Genomic DNA, 20,556 nt, shown 5'->3' on the forward strand with positions numbered 1-20,556 from the left:
AGGTTCATCATCATCATAAATAGCAGCAAAATCTTCATCTTCATCATCTTCAACACAAACAGAGTTCATTCTTTACATGAACACAAACCTTCAACAACAGCAGGAACAAATCAAAAAAGAAAAGAACAACCAGATCTTTAACAACCCCGAGTTCATCATCATCATCTTTAACAACCAAATCTGTTTCATCGTCATCTTCATCAAAACAGATGCAACAACAAATTAAAATCAAGAAAAACTCGTTTTCATCATCGTCGTCTTCATCAAACAAAAACATAAATAACACGAGTTCATCATCGTCGCCTTTATCAAACAGATCTATTTCATCTTCTTCTTTATCAAACAGATGCAACAACAGATTAAAATCAAAAGGAAAAAAAAGAAAGAAAAAAAAAAGAAAGAAAGTAGATCTGAAAAAGAAAAGAAGATGAGAAAGAAAGTAAATCTGAAAATGATTTATCTCTCTTGATAATTGAGTATATATGCATAGGGTGACGTCATGATGATGTAATTGTCCTAAAAGGGTATTTCTGCCACTACATGATGACATTTACATCATCCATGATGTCATCCTAGGACCAAACCATTATTTTTAGGACCAAACTATAATATATTTTCCCAAATAGGACCAAACAGACACATAACTGGATCAACTGGATTAGACTCATCCTAATATATTATTTCTACGACCTAATGGTATTTCCTACCTCCAACAACGCCTTCACTAACAAGTTGATCTTGAATCCATAAGCTCCTTGCATCACATGGAAACATCTCGAGAATTGAATGCGCCAATGAAGAATAAACGGTGAAGCAGTGGATAATATCTCAAATCAACTTTACCCTAAAACGAGATATCTAACACTCGCCTAGGATGCTGACATGTGTAAAGGGTGGAGAAGATCGACAGTGAAATTTGAAATAGATAGGGATACGTCTAATGAAAGTCACGGTCAGATTCGCGGAAGACCAAATGGACCAAGTACGTAGCGATATAGGATTTTCCTTGGTGGATCGAAGAATAGTAGTCTCAACGAACATTAATCTCATTGCCTGACGGGCCCAATCATCTCTTCGTTAGACCTAGCTCCCAGCGATCGAAGTGAGCTATCATGCACTCTTATAATCTCACTATGCTAGATTTTGTGCCGGTGATACGCACCGGGCGGCTCCGCAAGCCATCCAATTTGTTGTGCATTTTTTCATTTGGTGTTGCGGAGCGAAGCCCTGCCTCGTTGCTTAGGACTTTTGATTTGGTGTGATTCGGCTTTGTCTCGCCCCGTTGTTTAGGATATTTGATTTGGTGTTTTTCTTTTATTTGCTTAGGATACTTTTTGTTTCTCACTTTGTCGTGCATTTTTTCATTTGGTGTCGCGGGGCTCCGCCCCGCTCCGTTGTTTAGGACTTTTGATTTGGTGTGTTTCGGCTTCGTCTCGCCCCGTTGTTTAGGATATTTGATTTGGTGTTTTTTTTTTTAATCTTTGTTCAATAAAAATAGAGTCCGAGATGTAAAAAGTCCAAGCCGGCAAGCATTATTTTTATCTTTTTATCTTTTTTCCATCTCTGATCTTTTCCTGTAGGCATGAAGAAAAGTAATTAGCATTTGGCGTTAGTGATTTAGTGCTAAGTATTTATCATAAGTTTACAGTAAAGCTTCTGGACTTTTGATTTGTGTGGAGATATAATCAAAATAAAATAATTTTAAATCAATAGACACAGGCGGTATCAGTAATTTTTTTTTTTTGTAAATAAGGCATTGTATTAAAAATTAGGATTCTGAAAGAGTCACTATTACAGGCAAAGTAGATCCATCTAATATGGGGTTTAAGGGACTCTCAATATTAGATTTATCTACTAGAAGTTGCTTCTTACTACATATTGGTGAGATTTGTTCCCATTCCAAAGAGTTTGTTAAATTTGTAGCAAATTTGGCTAAACTATCATCCACTTGATTTCCTGATCAAGGCACAAAGACAAAACTCAAAAAGTTGTTACAAAAATTAGCTAGTCTATGAGCTTCTCGCATATACGCTTTGGCTTTCCAAGAAACGTCTGCACTATGTCTATCAATGTAGTTAAAAATGCTTTCACAGTCTCCTTCAATACTAAAGTCTTGTAGATAAAACCCATTACCTAAAAATGCGGTATCAGTAATTTGTCTTCAATTAGCTTGCAAATCTCATGTAGATAAAACCCATTACCACCAGCAAATTTAATCCACCAACGCCTGTGTCTATTGACCAACCAATTCTCATTTCTACCACCATCCACCGATTGCAAAGCTAAATAGCAAACCCCGCAACAAACCCAGATCAACATCATTCCCCATTCCCCAAATCTGACTGCCGCAAATTTATGTCTTCAACTGAAATCTCAAGAACTCATAATTTAGATTCACAACTAACCCAAGCTGTCTGAATCGTCATTGCAGCTGCAACTTCGAGAGCAGCAATCCATAAATATCCACAATAAACACTAATGCCATTAACTATCCAAGCATTGGAAGTTTGATCTAAAAAGAGTTAGGTCTTCACTTTGACGGATGTATTATCCATAAACAGAATGCTTGAAACAAAATATAAAAACCAAAAAGTTAGTTTTTCCTCGAGGATCACCCAAGCTTTTCCTTAAAGGTCACATTCTTCGCGGGGTTAGCAGCAGAATTACGGTAAACCACTATGAATTTAAGTGATCTCCTCTACAGTTATTATCCTCCCTTAACCATGGAATTCCTATATATTCCAATAAACTTTAATGAAATTGGATCACAAAACCAACTCTTTTCAGATACTTGAATTACCTACTTAAACCTTCTCATAGATTTATTGCTAGTGATTTCCGTTTTTGATGAAAAAACTTTATTACCCAACGAAATTTATTGTACAAAAATAAAAGCACAAAATAGAGTATTACATATTCTTGCTAGCTTGTCTAGCGTACAACGCATTAGGGTGTGCTTGATGAACTCTCCCGAAGGAATATCCGCAAACTCTAGATGTGTAGTATTTCTTTCAAATCTTCTTCCTGCAACAGAAAATAAAAAAAATCATTAATTTATTATCAATAAACTACATCTTAATGTTTTAGTCACCCAACAGTCTCAACTCTGGTGCAATAGGCCAAGGAAATAGTGCCTGGAGTTTACCTTGAACAAAATGTGAATAAGACATAAGATAAACATGACAATCAGAACATATGGAACAACTACCATTATGTCATGTACCTAAGGGTTATTGTGTGGAGTGCATCTACTGATAATAAGCTGGTTGGTAGCCCTGAATAATTAGCATGGGGTAGTTAGTATTCTTATCCTCCTTCAGTAGGATTACGACACGTGTCTCGCACATATTGGTCCTTCTATTGACCAGTATTTTCTTCTTCATTAAATGTGTAAGAACAGACCCTAATTGCGGCAAGTTTAATGAATGAATCTGAGTATTGTTGTTTACCATTTTTGGCTAGTTTCTCATAACAAGAGGGCTCAGATCGTGAGGTTTGAGAATTTATCCTTTCATTTCATGTTTGATTAAGTAGGAACATAACAATTGGTATCTAGATCCGTTTCTTTCCTGATTCACCATGGGAGGAAGTGGAAACCCAACCTGCAAGGATTTACAAGATAAGTATGATACACAGCAGCGACAGATCGTTACGATTCAATCTGATTTACGCTCAATCAAGGAAGCAATGATAACTAAAGAAGATTTGAAAGCACAAATGGAGGTTTTTGCAGAATTTTTTTGTTCAACTTACAAAAATCAAGACGATTCAAATCGAGCAGAGTCTTCTCACCAGCGTAATCCCCATGAGGATGATCGATATACGTTTGGAGCACACTATGGACATCGAGATGTTCATCCTTCACCTCGTATGCCTAAGCTTTATTTTCCGCGCTTTGATGGTGATAACCCACGGGGCTGGATTGAGAAGTGCAATCATTACTTTCATCTTCATGACATTAGGGATGAGACACAGAAAATCAAAATGGCGTCTATGCACTTCGAGGGTAAGGCTGAAAAATGGCTCTATAACCTTCAATCTTTTCGTACTGTTATTACTTGGTCTGAACTCACTGAACAGGCTTGCATCCGATTTGAAAATCCTGCTAATGAGAATATAGTTGATAATTTCAATAAATTGATGCATAAAACTATTGTTGATGAATTTTTTGAGGAATTTGAGTCTGCTAAAGCTCTATTACTCAGCATACACCCTGATCTACCTGAGAGCTTCTTTATCAAAAGTTTTATTGGTGCTCTCAAAGAAGACATTCAACATTCTGTGCTGATGTTCCACCCAACTACCCTGATGAGAGCTTTCTCCCTAGCAAAGATGCAGGAACAAACTGTTTTGTCGCAACAAAAACTTTATAAGCCTACACCCAAGCCTTACTATAACAGTTATTCTTCATCTAAAACTATCAATTCTCTACAAGCTCCAAAACAGTCCAACAGTACTCCCTCCTCAATTAAACCATCTTCAGTCACACCACCATCTAAACCACACACCTCCTCTCTTCCCCCTATCACTAGACTTACTCCTGAGAAAGTCAGAAAGAGGAGAGAACAAGGTCTTTGTTATAATTGTGATGCAGTTTATAGGCCAGGCCACATTTGTACCATACAACAGCTTTTCATGGTTGATACTGCACCACAACTTCACCATGAAGAAATTTTTGAAGCCCATCCTTCTGAAGATATTGCTTCTCCAGTGGAGTCTGATATGGAGATTTCATTGAATGCTCTCATTGGACAAGTTAATGGGGAAACTATCAGGATTCCAGGCCTTCTAAACAAGCACTCCATCTCAGTCCTCATTGACACTGGCAGCACTCACAGTTTCCTTGATAGTGACTTGGCCAAGAAATTACAATGCTCAGTTGAACCCACGGCACATATGTTGGTCACTGTGGCCAATGAAAACAAGACCATTAGTTCTGGTGGGTGTTCTAAGCTGGGATGGACTATGCAGGGTTACAAATTTGGTGCTCCACTGAGACTCTTACCTCTTGGGGGCGGTGACATGGTGCTGGGAGCAGACTGGCTCAAACAACTAGGTGATGTTGTTTTCTATTTCCCTAAACTTACAATTTCTTTTAAACACAATGGGAAGAAAATTACACTCTCTGGTTCTCATGGAAAATCTTTTTTATCTATGATGAGTGGTAATGTCCTAAGGTCATTTTTCACTAAGCATTCACATGGTCTTTCTGTCAGCTATTTTCTATTTCCACCTCTTTATCTCCAACCCCAGTACCACCTCAGATATCAGCACTTTTAGAGCAATTTCAAGATATTTTCTCAGAACCAACTAAGCTTCCACCTCAAAGGAGCTTAGATCATACTATCCCACTTAAACCTCATTCTAAACCATCCAATCTCAGACCCTATAAATGCCCCTATGTTCAAAAGGATGTGGTGGAGGACTTGATCAAAGACATGTTGCAATCTGGCATCATACAACATAGCCATAGTCCCTTTGCTGCTCCTATCCTATTGGTAAAAAAGAAAGACAATTTTTGGAGGTTTTGTGTAGACTATAGAAGGCTCAATAGCATCACTATCAAAGACAAATTTCCTATTCCTGTTATAGATGAACTCAAGGGTGCTGTCTGGTTTACAAAAATTGATTTAAGGTCTGAGTACTATCAAATCAGGGTCTACTTTAAGGACATTTACAAGGCTGTTTTTAGAACACACCAGGGCCATTATGAGTTTAAAATAATGCCCTTTGGATTAACTAATGCACCTGCCACTTTTCAAGCTCTCATGAATGACATCTTTGAAGATCACTTGAGGAAGTTCATACTTGTGTTCTTTGATGATATCTTGGTTTTTAGTTCCAGCTTGGAGGATCATCTCAAACATTTGGAAATCACTTTGAGCATTCTGATGACTCATCAGCTGTTTGCCAAACTCTCCAAATGTTGTTTTGCCCAACAAGAATTAGAATATTTGGGTCATATCATCTCTTCTGAAGGTGTCAAAGCTGATCCTTCCAAAGTTTCAGCTATGACCACATGGCCTACACCTTCAAATATCAAAGATTTAAGGGGCTTTCTTGGTTTGACTGGTTATTACAGGAAATTTGTCCAACACTATGGGATTATCAGTAGACCCTTAACTAACTTACTCAAGAAGAATGCATTTCAGTGGACTCCAGCTGCTACTCTTGCTTTTCAGCACCTCAAGACAACAATGTCTACTACTCCAGTGCTGGCTCTCCCTGATTTCACAAAGGAGTTCATTCTTGAGGTTGATGCTTGTGATAATGGTATTGGTGTTGTCTTATTATAAGAAGGCAAACCAATTTCTTTTTTCAGCCAACCTTTGGGTCCCAAAGCAAGTGCTCTATCCACATATGAGAAAGAAATGATTGTCATTGCTCAAGATGTAACTAAATGGAGGCATTACTTACAAGGCCATCACTTTATCATCTCAACTGACCGTCAAACTATTAAGTACATTCTGGAACAGAAAATTAGTACAGTGCTTCAGCAAAAATGGCTGATTAAGTTACTTGGTTTTGATTATGAAGTCAAGTACAAAAGAGGTGCAGAAAACAAGGTAGATGATGCCTTGTCGAGAAGACCACACCTGCCTGCTGAGTGCAACATGCTAGCCATTTCCACACCACTATGGGCTTTGGACATTATTACCAGCTATGTAGATGACCCCAAAGTTCAACTCATTCTTCCTCAGCTTCTAGTGAATCCTTCTGCAGTGCCACATTTTACTTATAGTGAAGGCATATTGAGATACAAGAACAGATTGTACATTATCAGTGGAGCAAATTACTAGACAAACAATTCTAGCTTCTGTGCATTCTTCTTCAGTGGGGGCTACTCTGGTATACAAGGTACTTATGTCAGAGCCAAAACTTACTTTTTCTGGCCTAACCTGAAACAAGATGTTTTGCTTTTTGTCTCATCTTGTGACATTTTCCAAAGAAACAAAAGGGAGCATACATCACCTGCTGGCTTACTGCAACCTCTCCTAATTCCTGACTCAGCATGGCAACACATCTCAATGGACTTCATTGAGGGCTTACCTGCAAGTGAGAAGAACTGTCATTCTGGTGGTAGTTGATAGATTGACTAAATATGCACATTTCATTTCTTTGATTCGCTCATACACAGCCATTACAGTGGCAAAAGAATTTATCAACCAGATTTTCAGGTTGCATGGCTTAGCTGCTTCAATTGTCTCTGATAGAGACAAGGTCTTCACCAGTTTATTTTGGCAAGATATTTTCAAAGCTCTCAGCACCATCCTCATGCCTTAGCACAGATTATCATCATTAATCTGATGGCCAGACAAAGAGAGTTAATGCTTGCTTAGAGAATTATTTGAGATGCATGACTGGTCATAAACCTAAGCACTGGTTCAGGTGGCTTCCACTAGCTGAATGGTGGTATAACACCAACTTCCACACCAGCATCAAGATGTGCCCTTTCAAGGCTTTGTATGGTTATGATCCACCTCATCTTGCTTTTCCCTCCACAACCATCACATCTATCAAAGTTGTTGAAGATTACTTGAAGCAGAGAGATTCTACTTTAGATATTCTCAAGGAGTCACTACACAAGGATCAAGAAAGGATGGTACACTATGCCAATGAAAGAGGGTTGATAGGTCTCTCCAAGTAGGTGATGCAGTCTACCTCGAACTCCAACCCTACAGACAATCTTCAATAGCACTCAGAAAAAAATTTGAAGCTCTCTGCCAAATACTATGGCCCATTTTTGGTCATTCAGAAGATAGATGCAGTGACTTACAAGCTTCAACTGCCTCTTAGCTCCAGGATACATCCTGTTTTTCATGTCTCCCAGCTGAAGAAGTGCATTAGCAATACACAAACTTCTTCCACTGAGTTACCAGTTGTGGATGATGCTGGCCAGATTCTTCTTCATCCAGCTGCTATCCTTGATACTAGAAGCATCACCAGACATGGCAGCACTGTGGACCAATTACTCATCCAGTGGACCAATTCTTCAGCTGAAGATGCTACTTGGGAGGATTCTACAAATGTCCATGCTCATTTTCCTGATTTCAATTCTTGAGGACAAGGATTTGGTAGAGGGGTGGTATTGTCATGTACCTAAGGGTTATTGTGTGGAGTGCATCTACTTATAATAAGCTGGTTGGTAGCCCTGAATAATTAGCATGGGATAGTTAGTATTCTTATCCTCCTTCAGTAGGATTACTACATGTGTCTCGCACAGATTGGTCATTATCTTGACCAATATTTTCTTATTCATTAAATGTGTAAGAACAGACCCTAATTGCGGCAAGTTTAATGAATGAATTTGAGTATTGTTGTTTACCATTTTTGGCTAGTTTCTCATAACTAGAGGTCTCAGATCGTGAGGTTTGAAAATTTATCCTTTCATTTCATGTTTGATTAAGTAGGAATATAACACATTAGTCCATTACCAAACAAAGAATCTTTACATGGACCACGGGATAGTATGTACTAATTTGTGGACGTACTAATCAAGAATGCCTCAGAGTAGTCAAAATATAAAATATGGGAAAGGTTTACACTTAAACAGAATGTGTATATCCCGCTACAGTGTTTCAAGTTGCAAATACTATAATTAGAAGGAAAAAAACACTTTAGAAATCATGCAGACCATTGTTATTCTAACATAGTATGGCTTGCCTATGATTTCATCACAACTTAACTAATTAAGGCTTGCATAAAAATTGATACAAAAAAAGATGCTAGTAAAGTAGTACCTTGCCATCAAAAGTTATGACATCTGCATGCTCAGTGAGCATTCTCTCTGCCAAACACAACTCCGCCTCCTACCCAGACCATGTCCTCCAACTGATGACAACATTTAACACCACCTGAACCCATTAAACCCCTCATTCAATCGGCAACAACATCCTTACAGTAGCATAAAAACTAATCAATTCATTTAGGCATTTTAGCAAACACCCTTACACAGCAATAAAATTCACATAAATTCATATTGAACTCATTACAGAGCTCAAATCAACCGTCAATTAATCTACGCCATTTATCACCACAGTCAAACAGCGAAGCCAAGATACTGTATTTGGATGATAAGTTAATCAAACAATTAAGAGATTACCCTGAATCAAAGGGATTGAAGTCAGAGGGATATTTTTCTGAGGAGAGATCTTTTTTTATTTTTTGTGATAACTGTATCTGTAACGGAAGAGTTAAATCAAACCTAATGATACCTAAAATTAACAAAATAGAAAAAGAAGTTTGATCAACAGTATAAAAATCGATTGATTTTTACAAACAAATCAGATATATTGAACATATTGATTTTTGGAAACCCTAATAAAAGAAAATAAATGTCGGTGTAAATTAAGATGAAGAAAATCTCACCGGAGAGGATAGTCCAACTTCTTTCTTCTTGATTTTTATATTGAAATTTTATAATCTCGGTCCATGATTGGTTCGCCATTGAAGTCATCGAGTTCTACTTTCTTCTGAGTTCAGAAGATGGGAACTATGGCAGCCGTTTTTTTACGGAAGAACTGAAGAAGAAAATAAAAAGAAATGGTTTTAGATGATGACAATTTAACGAACGTATTATACACTTAACGGACGTCAATAAGGTACAGTTAAGTTTTTGGTGTAAACAAAGTGTAAGTTTTTAGTTCGGTGTAAATCCTCACATAAGTATTGTATACCCACGTTTTTGCTAACGGTGTTATTAATGACCAGTTAAATGTAGGGTGTAAACAGAGTGTAATCCAGCTTTTAATGTTTCGACCAACAAAATTCTGCCACTTGTCCTTTCCAGAATTGCTCTGTGTGAGAGCTTTTATCTAATTTAATTTGAGGGAGGCGTTATGCTCACCGTGCGACGTGGGAACTCAAATGACTTAGTGCTTTAAAGAAGGGGAGATAAGAGAAGGGGAATATTAATCTCATTGTCTGTCATGAAAATGAGGGTCATTTATTCAATTCCCACTAAGGGGTACATTAATTATATACCCTTAGTTTTCATGACCAACAAATATACCCCTATTACACAATAAATATACCGCTCACCTCATCCATTTAAAGATGGATTACATTAATACCCTTTATTATATAATTTTTTCTTATTTTATCACACAAACATTTATTTTTATTTAAAAAAAATATTCCTCTCATTTCACCACCACCAGTCTACCAACGCCACCTCCAACTCCACCATCACCACCACCACCATCACCACCGTCACCACCAATCCACCACCACCGTCTCCACCAATCCACCACCACCAGTCCACCACCGCCACCAGTCCACACCGCCACCAGCACGACCACCACTGTCGGCGCCGCCGCCATTAGTCCACCACCACCGCCTGTGGTGTCAACAACGGGAGTTGATCCCCAAAAAAAAGTCAGAAAATAAATAAAAAATAATATGGTATCAACAACCGAAGTTGATCCCCAAAATATGATATCAACAACCGAAGTTGATCCAAAAAAATAAAATCAAAATAATAAAATAAAATAATAATAATATAGTGTCGACAACCGAAGTTGGCACCATAATATAGTGTCAACAACTGAAGTTGATCCCAAACGCAAAAATCAGAAGAAAAAAAAAATATGATGTCAACAACCGAAGTTGATCTCCAAATATGATGTCAACAACCAAAGTTGATCCCCAAAACAAAAAACAAAAAATAAAATAAATAAATAATATAATGTCAACAGAAGTTCATCCACAAAATTAAAAATTCAGAAAACGTTCAGAGTTTATGGTATCAACAACCAAAGTTGATCCCAGAAAATGGTATCAACAACCAAAGTTGACCCCAATATCTAGTGTCAACAACCAATGTTGATTTCAAAAATTGATGCATTAAAATTAGTGAACCTAACGTGAATCGAACACACATTTTCTGACCTAGAGGCAGTTGTGCTACCATTGCACCACAAATTTGCATAATATACCTCAACCCTGCAAACGACGACTTTACATAAAATCGCATAAACAAGTCCAAAAAATAACAATGTTCTAAGGACAATTAGTTAATTATTGACTTTTTAGAATGCTAATAAGCTTCAAGCTTACCTGCTAACACTAGAGAAGCTAAGAGGGTGAAAAATACAACTAACTGGAAGAATAAATGATATTTTGGTATATTTCTACTATGACTAGTAACTAGGCGTGAAATCGAACTTTGCAAATATGTCATTTCTAACACGATTAAAGATTAAATTTGTAAACAAAGAATGGAAATCAGACCTTGTTAATTGTCCATCACCAGCACAAACTATCTCTGGAAAGTATATGAGGATTGTACCTTGTTAGCTGCTCATCTGTGCGGTGTTGATACGATATGGTACTCACTTATGCATATATACATGGTCGTGAGTAAAAGTTCCACCTGCAACATAGTTATACGATGATATTCACATACATAGTCACATACATATCTAATCCCACTATTCTACCACTACATACGTTCAATATGTTTATGAAAGTATACCCCAGACCAAGACCAGGAAAGAGTTGTTTTAAATTGGTAACAATGGTCTCAAAGGCAGAATAACCAATATGTTTTAAAGAGTTTTTTTAAAATAAACCCAAGCCTGAAGCACAAATACAACACATTGTTTTGAACACAAATTACAAAAAAAAAACACTTATGTTGGTTTCAAGACCAAAAACCGACGGTACTTGCTCGTAATATTACTAGCAAATAATTGTGCAATAAAATGTAAAAACAAATCAGTGAGCAATGCCTCAATTCTAAGATGTGTTCGCGGCTATTAACTCATAGTATATTCAAAACCATCATCGGCACTAGTCAAGAAATTTTAAAAAAAAAAAAAAACAAACAGAAAACAAGCCAAATCCATTGCACAAACATGATAGGATTAACTTAATAAAAGCTTCAAAATCTCTTTCCTTTTGTCTTTTCTTTTCAACTTATCTCTTCATATCAATCATTACCTCAAACTATCTATCTATTTCCCCACTGTTCTCTAGTAAATTTATATGCCTGAACAAGATATAGAAAAGTACAGAGGTTTGTGGGAGATGCGACAATGAATCATCCCAAATGTAACTAAAATGATGGTTAACTAATTATACATTACAAAATAAGAAATTGAAAATGATTATGGAAACTACCATATTGCAAATGTAATCCAGCTTGTTAGAGCACTGCTCGGTCAAACTCGCATGCGTTGTTATCTCAAGCATGTTTGTCAATGTTAGTGATCAAAACTATAAGTCTTGATTTCTAGTCTATTATAACAAAGTCTCGGACTAGGATAATAAGTGTAGTTGAGCTCAAGGACTTCATGGTGATTCATCAAACAAGCAGAAGAACTACTCAAGGAACCGGTGGAACTTCTCGACAAAAAGGTATGTGAAGACTTGAACTTATCTGTCACTCAAAAGTCTATCTATTCTATCTCCTACTTCTTGAGACAAAAAGTCGTATGCTATATATATAGACTTAGATTATACACAGTTGGTATTTCGAGCCGAGTATACCTCGCCTATCTATATCTCGAAATATGTGTTGGTAAGCGTTTCGCTTCGACCGTGTTTATCTTTACCTAGTGACGAAAGTCATGATATCTTTCAATCACTTTGAAAATTTCTTTGACGATAAATGGTGTAACAACTATATAACATCCTCTAAGAATGTTTCAATGATTGGAATGAGAGTTTAGATTGCATAACCAATGATGGACATAAGTATGTTGTGGAAACACATATGTACATAAGTCCTATGCTGAAAGAATGGTTTGTAACCAAGTCCGCGAACTCAGTCCGAGAACTGCCGAAGTTCTCAAACCCGAGAATTTATGCTGGAGTTGACAAACTACTTGCGTGAGCCAAGTACGCGAACCCAGTCCGCGAACCGGCGAAGTTCTCATACCGAGAATTTCTGCTGGAGTTTGTAAACTCTGTCCAGTATCTTAAGTGCGCGAACCTAGTCTGCGAATTATATATCTAAAGATGAATTTTGAACCTAAACTTATAAATACTAAGGAATGCAATTGCAAACCGTGGCTATAAAGTTCATGAACCGATTCATTGAATCGAATCATCTTTGCTTCAATAGTGTCTTGTGTTAGTACATGAGATTTCCTTGCAATTGAACAACTCTCTAACTAGTTCATTTGAGTCAATTGAACTAGTTATGGCGAAGAAGAATATGGTTGGTATGAAATGCTCTAATGGATAACCTTTTGGTTGACTATTGTTGAGCCAACAATGCACACGTTTGGGTACGGTTAACAAACCTAGAAGCGTGCAGTTCATGTGTGTATAACAAGCTAAGATTTCGATCTAACGGTTGAGATATATTAGCTTGAATCTAAATCAGGTTTTCATCTAACGGTGGATAGTGTTTTCTTTGTGACCAAGGCGAAACCCTGATTTGAAAGACTATATAAGGGGACATCTAGCAACTCGGAAAAACTAATCCCCACACCTTACGTATGATACTAGTTTGCATCTAGAGTCGGTTCTCCTTTAACCTTTGGTTTTCTTCTTCTAAAACCAGGTTAACGACTTAAAGACTTCATTGGGATTGTGAAGCCAAACCGATACTACTTTTATCGTAGTTGTGTGATCTGATATTGCATCTTCTATCGTACGAGTACAATCATATTGATTGTCTTGAGATTAACCTCTCTGATAGGCAAGATATAAAAAGTAACCACAAACACCTTCGTCTCATTATTTGTGATTCCGCAACATCTTGTTTCACTACCATACGATTAAGATTGTTGTGAGGTGATTGATTAATCTAGGTTGTTCTTCGAGAATATAAGACCGGATTATGAATCGGTTCTGGTTCACCTTGATTATTATCAAAAGACGGAACAAAAACTTTAGGGTTTTCTGTGGGAGACAGATTGATCCTTTGATAGACTTGTCTGTGTGAGACTGATTTGTTTATTGTCAAAGCCTGTGTTTTTGGGTCGTAGCAACTCTTAGTTGTGGGTGAGATCAGCTAAGGGAATCAAGTGCATAGTATCCTGCTGGGATCAGAGGCGTAGGGAGTGCAACTGCACCTTGGATCAGTGGGAGACTGATTGGGGTTCAACTACAGTCCAGTCCGAAGTTAGCTTGGAGTAGGCTAGTGTCTGTAGCGGCTTAATACAATGTGTGTTCAATATGGACTAGGTCCCGGGGGTTTTCTGCATTTGTGGTTTCCTCGTTAACAAAACTTCTGGTGTCTGTGTTATTTCTTTTCCGCATTATATTTTATATAATTGAAATAATACAGGTTGTGCGTTAGACCATCAATTGGATTAATCCAACCTTTGGTTGTGGATTATCATTGATTGATCCTTGGACATTGGTCTTTGGTACCGTCCAAGTTATTCCTTGTGTTTGATTAAAGACTCGCTGATTTCTATTAGCTTGATTAAATCAAAACAAGAGAGAGATATTAAATCCTTGAGATACTTTTACCTAGATTGAGTCTGACTGTATAGTTGATTCTCTAGATAGTGTTTCGGAGTTAGTCTATACAGATTGTTAAGCGAAATATTGGGTGGTGTTGTTAGACCCCCCGCTTTTTCAATTGGTATGAGAGAAGGCAAACACGTTCAAGACCTTACAAGTCTGTGTTTGTAGAGATCTGACTCTATGGACATAGGTTCTATATCTATTAACGTACCACCAGTCTTCGATGGCTCTAATTACTTATGGTGGAAAATTGTTATGCGAGCTTTTCTTCAAGCACATGATTTTCAATCATGGGTATATGTTGTTAATGGCTATGATGTTCCCGCTGTGGCAGTTGGAGATGCAAACGTTCCCAAACCTATTGGTGAATACAGCCCTGCTGAGATAAATGCTGCAAAGCAAAATTCCGACGGTTTGAATGCCATCATACATGCCATTACCCAAAGTCTTCAGCACCATGTGACAAACTGCACTAGGTTTAAAGATGCTTGGGATATCTTAGAAAACGTATTTGAAGGTAACTCTAGTGAAAAGGAAGCTAGGCTTCAAAACCTTAATTCCGATTGGGAGAACCTTCGTATGGCAGATGAAGATACGTTTGATGAGTTTAATCACAGAGTGTCTGAAACTGTTAATGCATTTTGCATTGGGTAAGACTATTCCTGAAAAGGACATTGTGATGAAAATTCTCAGATCGCTTCCATTTAGATACGAGTCTAAGAAGCATGCCATCGTTGAGGGAAATAACCTTGATAATATTTCCAGAAATACCTTCGTTGGAAAGCTAAAGATCTTTGATCATGAGCATACATCCAAAATCGGAAAGGATGTTGCCTTTAAAGTACAGAAGAACACTAAATTACTTGATAAGAGTAAAAGTGTTTATGTCTTTGAGGGTGATCAGTCTGAGGGTGATTTTTCGGATGAAGATCTTGACAAATCAGTCTCCTTGATCACAAGACAGTTTAGGGACCTTCTATTGAAGAGAAGTAAACGGTTTTCAAGAGACAAACCTAAGTCGTCAGATAAACCTCACAATCGCATACCTCCTAAAAACAGGGATGCTGACGAGGACATGCCACAGTGCTTTAAATGTAAAGGTTTTGGTCATTTTTCAAATGAATTCCCTAATCGGAGAAAATACATTGGGAACAAAGGTCTTGCTGTAACACTTGATGAGATGTCTGAGATCTATGATTCTGATGAAGATAGGAAATCAAGTGTCAGTCTTCTATGTAAGAACATTGATTTTGATAACTGTAGCAATACATATATCAACCTTGATGGTTTCGGTGAATATGAGAATCCAATCAAGCTGGAAGAATCAATTGACCCATCCTTTGGAAACTCTGTTTGTGATGTTTCAGGATCTACCTTGTGTCTAGTTGCAATCGCACCACAGACGCCTGGATATTATCCAAGATCGACGTGCTCGTTTTGTTCTCAAAAGGGTCATGAACTTTCAAGATGTTACAAGTACAAACATCAAATGAGGCACGCCAACAAACTTCAACGAAGAGCAAATTAATTAGCAAGGAAGCTTAAACTTGCTCAGAAGACCGCTGAGGTATGTAGGATTTTATCATCGTTTAAGAAGTCAGTTTCCAAAGACAAAACAAGACCATTTGAGAAGAAAGTATGGTCAAGTCGTTTTGATAGACATAGGTCAGAGGATTCCTCTCAAGAGGAAGTTGGTGGACAAATTGTTGTTTGATTATATATTTTTCGTGGTTGTAGTAGTGAAGGTTCGAACTCTAAGACTTGTGAAGGTGAAGGATTTTTAGATTTATAAAAATTATATACAAAAATATTGACAAATGGTAGAGAGGTACTGGGACTAATGATTCGGCCAATCTTCATAACATAGGGCTCAATGATTTATTCTCAACAATAATCGCTCAAAACATATATGGACTCTTATTTTGCCAAAGTAGATTCTCAAAACATTGATTGTAAATGTTAAGCATGGAACATCAAATCACCTAAGCTAAGCATGACCCATCTAATCAAATAACACCCAATTTAATCAAATCATATTTCAATTAATTTTTAATGCAAAAGTCTTAAAAAGAATTAATAAAATTACCCATGTATGAAGCTCGGCATCCTCCGTCGTCCCAGTGTTGGGGTTTAACTCATCATAGTAAAAATGCTCTCAAAATAATTTATTATGGCTCAAAAATGGTTTACAAATGATGAGAATATGAGAAATACAATAAAACCATAGAACTACGACCCTCAGTGATAAAATAAGACTGCTGAAGCTCTGTCGCAAACGCTGTGGAAAATAAGACTGCCCGATTACGACCCACAGGTGTTAGTCGTTACTACTGTAGAAAAACGACTGATGTTGCAGGTCCGTTCTTCATGTTCATCAGCAGCAGCAGAAGTAGAAACCGAGTTTGGGAAAACTCGAATTTCTTCTTCTCTGGCTCTCCTCAGCCCCCCAGACTCTCGACACCCTCTCTGCTCAACCCCAGCAACCTATTTATAGCTAACAGACCCATCGAATCTCGCTCATTCACTCCATATAATTCTCCATTACTCGGAAAATATATTTTTCCATTTTATTCACTGTCAGCGGAGATATGATCTTCTCCATCCCCTCTGCCTGCGCATATGAGCTGTAATACTTCCATAGTTGCATAAACACTTAAGAAGATCAGATATCTTCCCCATTTAGTCCACAAAACTTCCCAAAAATTCCTCTCACAGAGAACTCGAGCGTATCTTCCCTGTTTAACTCTCGATTGAAAGTTAGCGGATTCTAGCCAAATTTAACTCATTCCAACGCTCAGAATAATCTTGTTATACTCAATAGATATGACCCAAATAATTCCAGCCATTTAGTTTCTCCACAAATCCATCGAAAATCAATTTGAAAATCTGCCAGGGAGAGAATATATTTTCCCGCCAAAAATGAATTTTGAATTATGAGAAGAAAAGTGTCCTCCCCCTAATCCTGTACGGGTGTCCCTTTAGCAATTGGGGTGGAAATAGTAATTTTGGGGTGGAAATAATAATTTTTCTAGTTCCTCCGGTACATTTCTAGGACGCTTCCGGTGCATTTCTGAGGTGCCACCGGTACATTATCCTGGGGTGTAAAACACTACTTTTCGAGCTCATTTCGCCGCAAAGGCTTATTTCTCTAAAAACATCTACAAAAACACAAATAACACAATAAGTACTTAATCGAGTCTAACAATACAGAATATTGAGAACAAAATAGATACATAAATGCGTATATCAAATACCCCCAAACTTATTATTTGCTAGTCCTCGAGCAAAAATAAAACTGAGTTAATCTCGGGAGGGCTTACAAGAGATATACCCACAAAACCTTAATACTCCAGACCCTAGCTATCTACAACGAACCTTGGAAGGCACTAAAGAATCTCCTTGGTTGGCATACTTATTGACTACAAGAGGAAGTACCCTGATGCGAAATTCCAATTGATGTACACGAGTTTGCACTCAAGCATACTAAAATTCATATATACGTGACAGAGCTCTACTCAAATAGTTGCACTATGGACATCATATTCGTAGGCAAATTAATCACATGGAAAGATTAAGAGATGGATATAGAAAAACATAGATGGTTTTGATGTTTACTAAATGAACGGCGTTTCCCATATCTGTCTGAAGGCCACTGCCAGAATGAACCTATCCTAATGGACTGAGATACCGGTCTGACTAATATCAACACAACTGGCATATACAAGGGAACCAGTAGTCAATAACTTAAATCTAGATCAACAAACTGGCAAATACAAGGGAACCAGCAGTTGACTACACAGAACAATAACCATTTTTTTTTATTTATTTTTTTTACTTAACGGCATGAATAGATCTTTTTGATCCAAGCGCATGCTTCTTGTCAGCAGATTAAACGATAGTTCCCACGGGTCCTGCATTCCACGCTTGCTTAGGCGACGGAAACAGGGAGAACACACGCATATTGCTATCCAAGTGTTAATACTTATTCCGATTGGTCTAACTGGTCCGGTCTTTTTTTTTTAGTAACTCAGTCACTCTAATTCACCATAGCAGTGGTAACAACTTGAATCGTGTGCCCCACCTAATCACTTAGAGTACATAGTTTAAAAACAAAATAAAATAAAAATAGAAGTGAAAAGGACTCAACGAGATATGGTGAAACTATCATGTTATTTCTAACACCTGAGCTCTGTGCTTTTATGAATAGACTCTTTAGATGTTTCCATCTAATTAGATTGGTTCCTCAACTCCTACAACCAAAATGCTTCCATCCACTTAGATTGGTTAGTGCCATCCTAAATACGCATAAATTTCTAGGCTCTGGAGTTTATTTATTGCAACTAAAAAGTTTCTCCCATACCCCCAAACTTAAATCTAACATTGTCCACAATGTTCTAAAGATAAAATTAAAAGCACGAACAAGGAGAAACTGTTACCATTTGAAGCAAAAGAGTTAAAGGAAAGATATTACCGTGTTGCATGAGATTGGGTTACCTCCCAAGAAGTGCTAAGTTTAAAGTCTTCAGCCAGACTTAGGAAAGGATTCGTCAACTCGAACCATAAAGTAACGTCGAAATAACTGTGGGTCTTCAAAACTAAATAGAGCTGACCAAAGGAAACTGCAATGAACCAAGAAAGTGGACAATAATAGCATGCCCTTACCTAGTTTCCTGAAAACTATCGCTAATTGCGGTTCAGGTTCAGGTTCTATGAAAGGGTCTAAATAGAATATTTTCATTGGCTGCGTTTCCTCATAGATGGGATCCGAATCACTAGGTCTTAGAGTCTGTAAAAACTCAAATACGAACTTAGAATCACGAAGTAATAAACTAAATAATTGCGGATCCTCTAAGCCAATCAGGTATGACTTACAAAGTTGACCACAGTGAGAGTAGTGTTCATTCTTAGGAAAATGTGTCGATTCTATTAACCTAAAGTACTTAGGCTTAGTCTCAGAACTTAATATTCGACTCATTTGAAACGTTCCCACAGTTGGAAGAAAACTATTTGGTGGGAAAACAAAGTCAATCTGGGTATCATAGCCTGGGAAAACCACATCAACCAGAGGATGGGTTTCTAATAACTGAACTCCTTCATGGACATCATTAGGCTCGGGAAAACGAGTATGAAAGTAATCTTGTAAAATGGTCGAGGCACAGATATCAAGTCCTAAGTGTGGGGACTTTCTGAGAGTTAAAGGTAAGGCACTAGGGAAGTGATAATCACCCCCAAACTTAGAGTTTTCAGTGTCTCTAGATAAACCTCTAATTATTTCTTGAATTTCCGTATATTCAGAGTCCTTAAAATATTCAAGAGATTCTTCTAAGTTATTATCAGGTAGTGCATCTTTACTCATCTCTACGGGTCTATCTTCTTCTTCCAAGACTATTGTTTCTAAGTCGCTAGACTCTAAAACAGTATTTTCGAAATGAACTCGTTCCTCTAAACCACTATCGGCTTCGTAATCAAAAGGAAAATCTACATCGTCTAAAACGGTGGTATCCCTAATCAAATCCTCGTCCTTTTGAATAGGTGAATAATCATAAAAATTATTTGGATTTGAACTAGAAATAATATAATCACTATACAGCTCAATTGGATTACTAGACTCCTGATCACTATGCCTACATATTTCAGATTCTTCATTACTGCTATCCTCATCATCATAGTACGAATATGATTGAACCTTATCTAAATAAGTAGTGTCTTTTATTCTAACCTCGTCCTCTAAATTAGGCAAATATTCACTATTTACATCAAGGGCAAAATTAGAAACAATATTTTGGAATGTAAGATTATTTCGAGCAAGTCTTTCGTTCGTCTCAGCCATCAGCTTGAGGGATTCCTCTATAGAAAGTTCACTCATTATTGTAGTTCTTTCGTCTAGAATTACACTATTCATCTCAGCTAACTTACGCGTCGACTCAGCTAACTCCCTGAGGGACTCTTCTAAAGGAGGAATAGGAACAGAGGGATCATAAAAAGGACTACTTTTCAATAGTTTGATTGTATCCTCTAAAGACGAAGAACTAGTACTATAATCTTCTTGCTCGTAAGACTGATGCATGTGTGGATAGTAATTGGGCTCACCAGGGTATGACCCATATCCTTCCAAAGGATGGCGTTCCC

The 20,556-nt window shown here is 37.4% G+C and overlaps 1 long non-coding RNA gene and 1 other non-coding gene across 2 annotated transcripts; both read right to left on the reverse strand.

The window, feature by feature from the left end:
• Window positions 1-2,835: 2,835 nt before the first annotated feature.
• Window positions 2,836-9,508, reverse strand: LOC113310118. The gene is made up of 3 exons (XR_003340936.1): window positions 9,370-9,508; window positions 8,742-8,855; window positions 2,836-3,024 (listed from the first exon to the last, which is right to left on the reverse strand). It is a non-coding gene; the product is annotated as an uncharacterized LOC113310118 (long non-coding RNA).
• Window positions 9,509-11,725: 2,217 nt separating this feature from the next.
• LOC113314635 lies at window positions 11,726-11,797 on the reverse strand. The gene has a single exon (XR_003342516.1). It is a non-coding gene; the product is annotated as a small nucleolar RNA Z267 (small nucleolar RNA).
• Between the last annotated feature and the right edge of the window lie 8,759 nt (window positions 11,798-20,556).

The sequence above is a fragment of the Papaver somniferum genome, chromosome 9, assembly GCF_003573695.1.
Source record: "Papaver somniferum cultivar HN1 chromosome 9, ASM357369v1, whole genome shotgun sequence".
Taxonomy (NCBI): domain Eukaryota; kingdom Viridiplantae; phylum Streptophyta; class Magnoliopsida; order Ranunculales; family Papaveraceae; genus Papaver; species Papaver somniferum.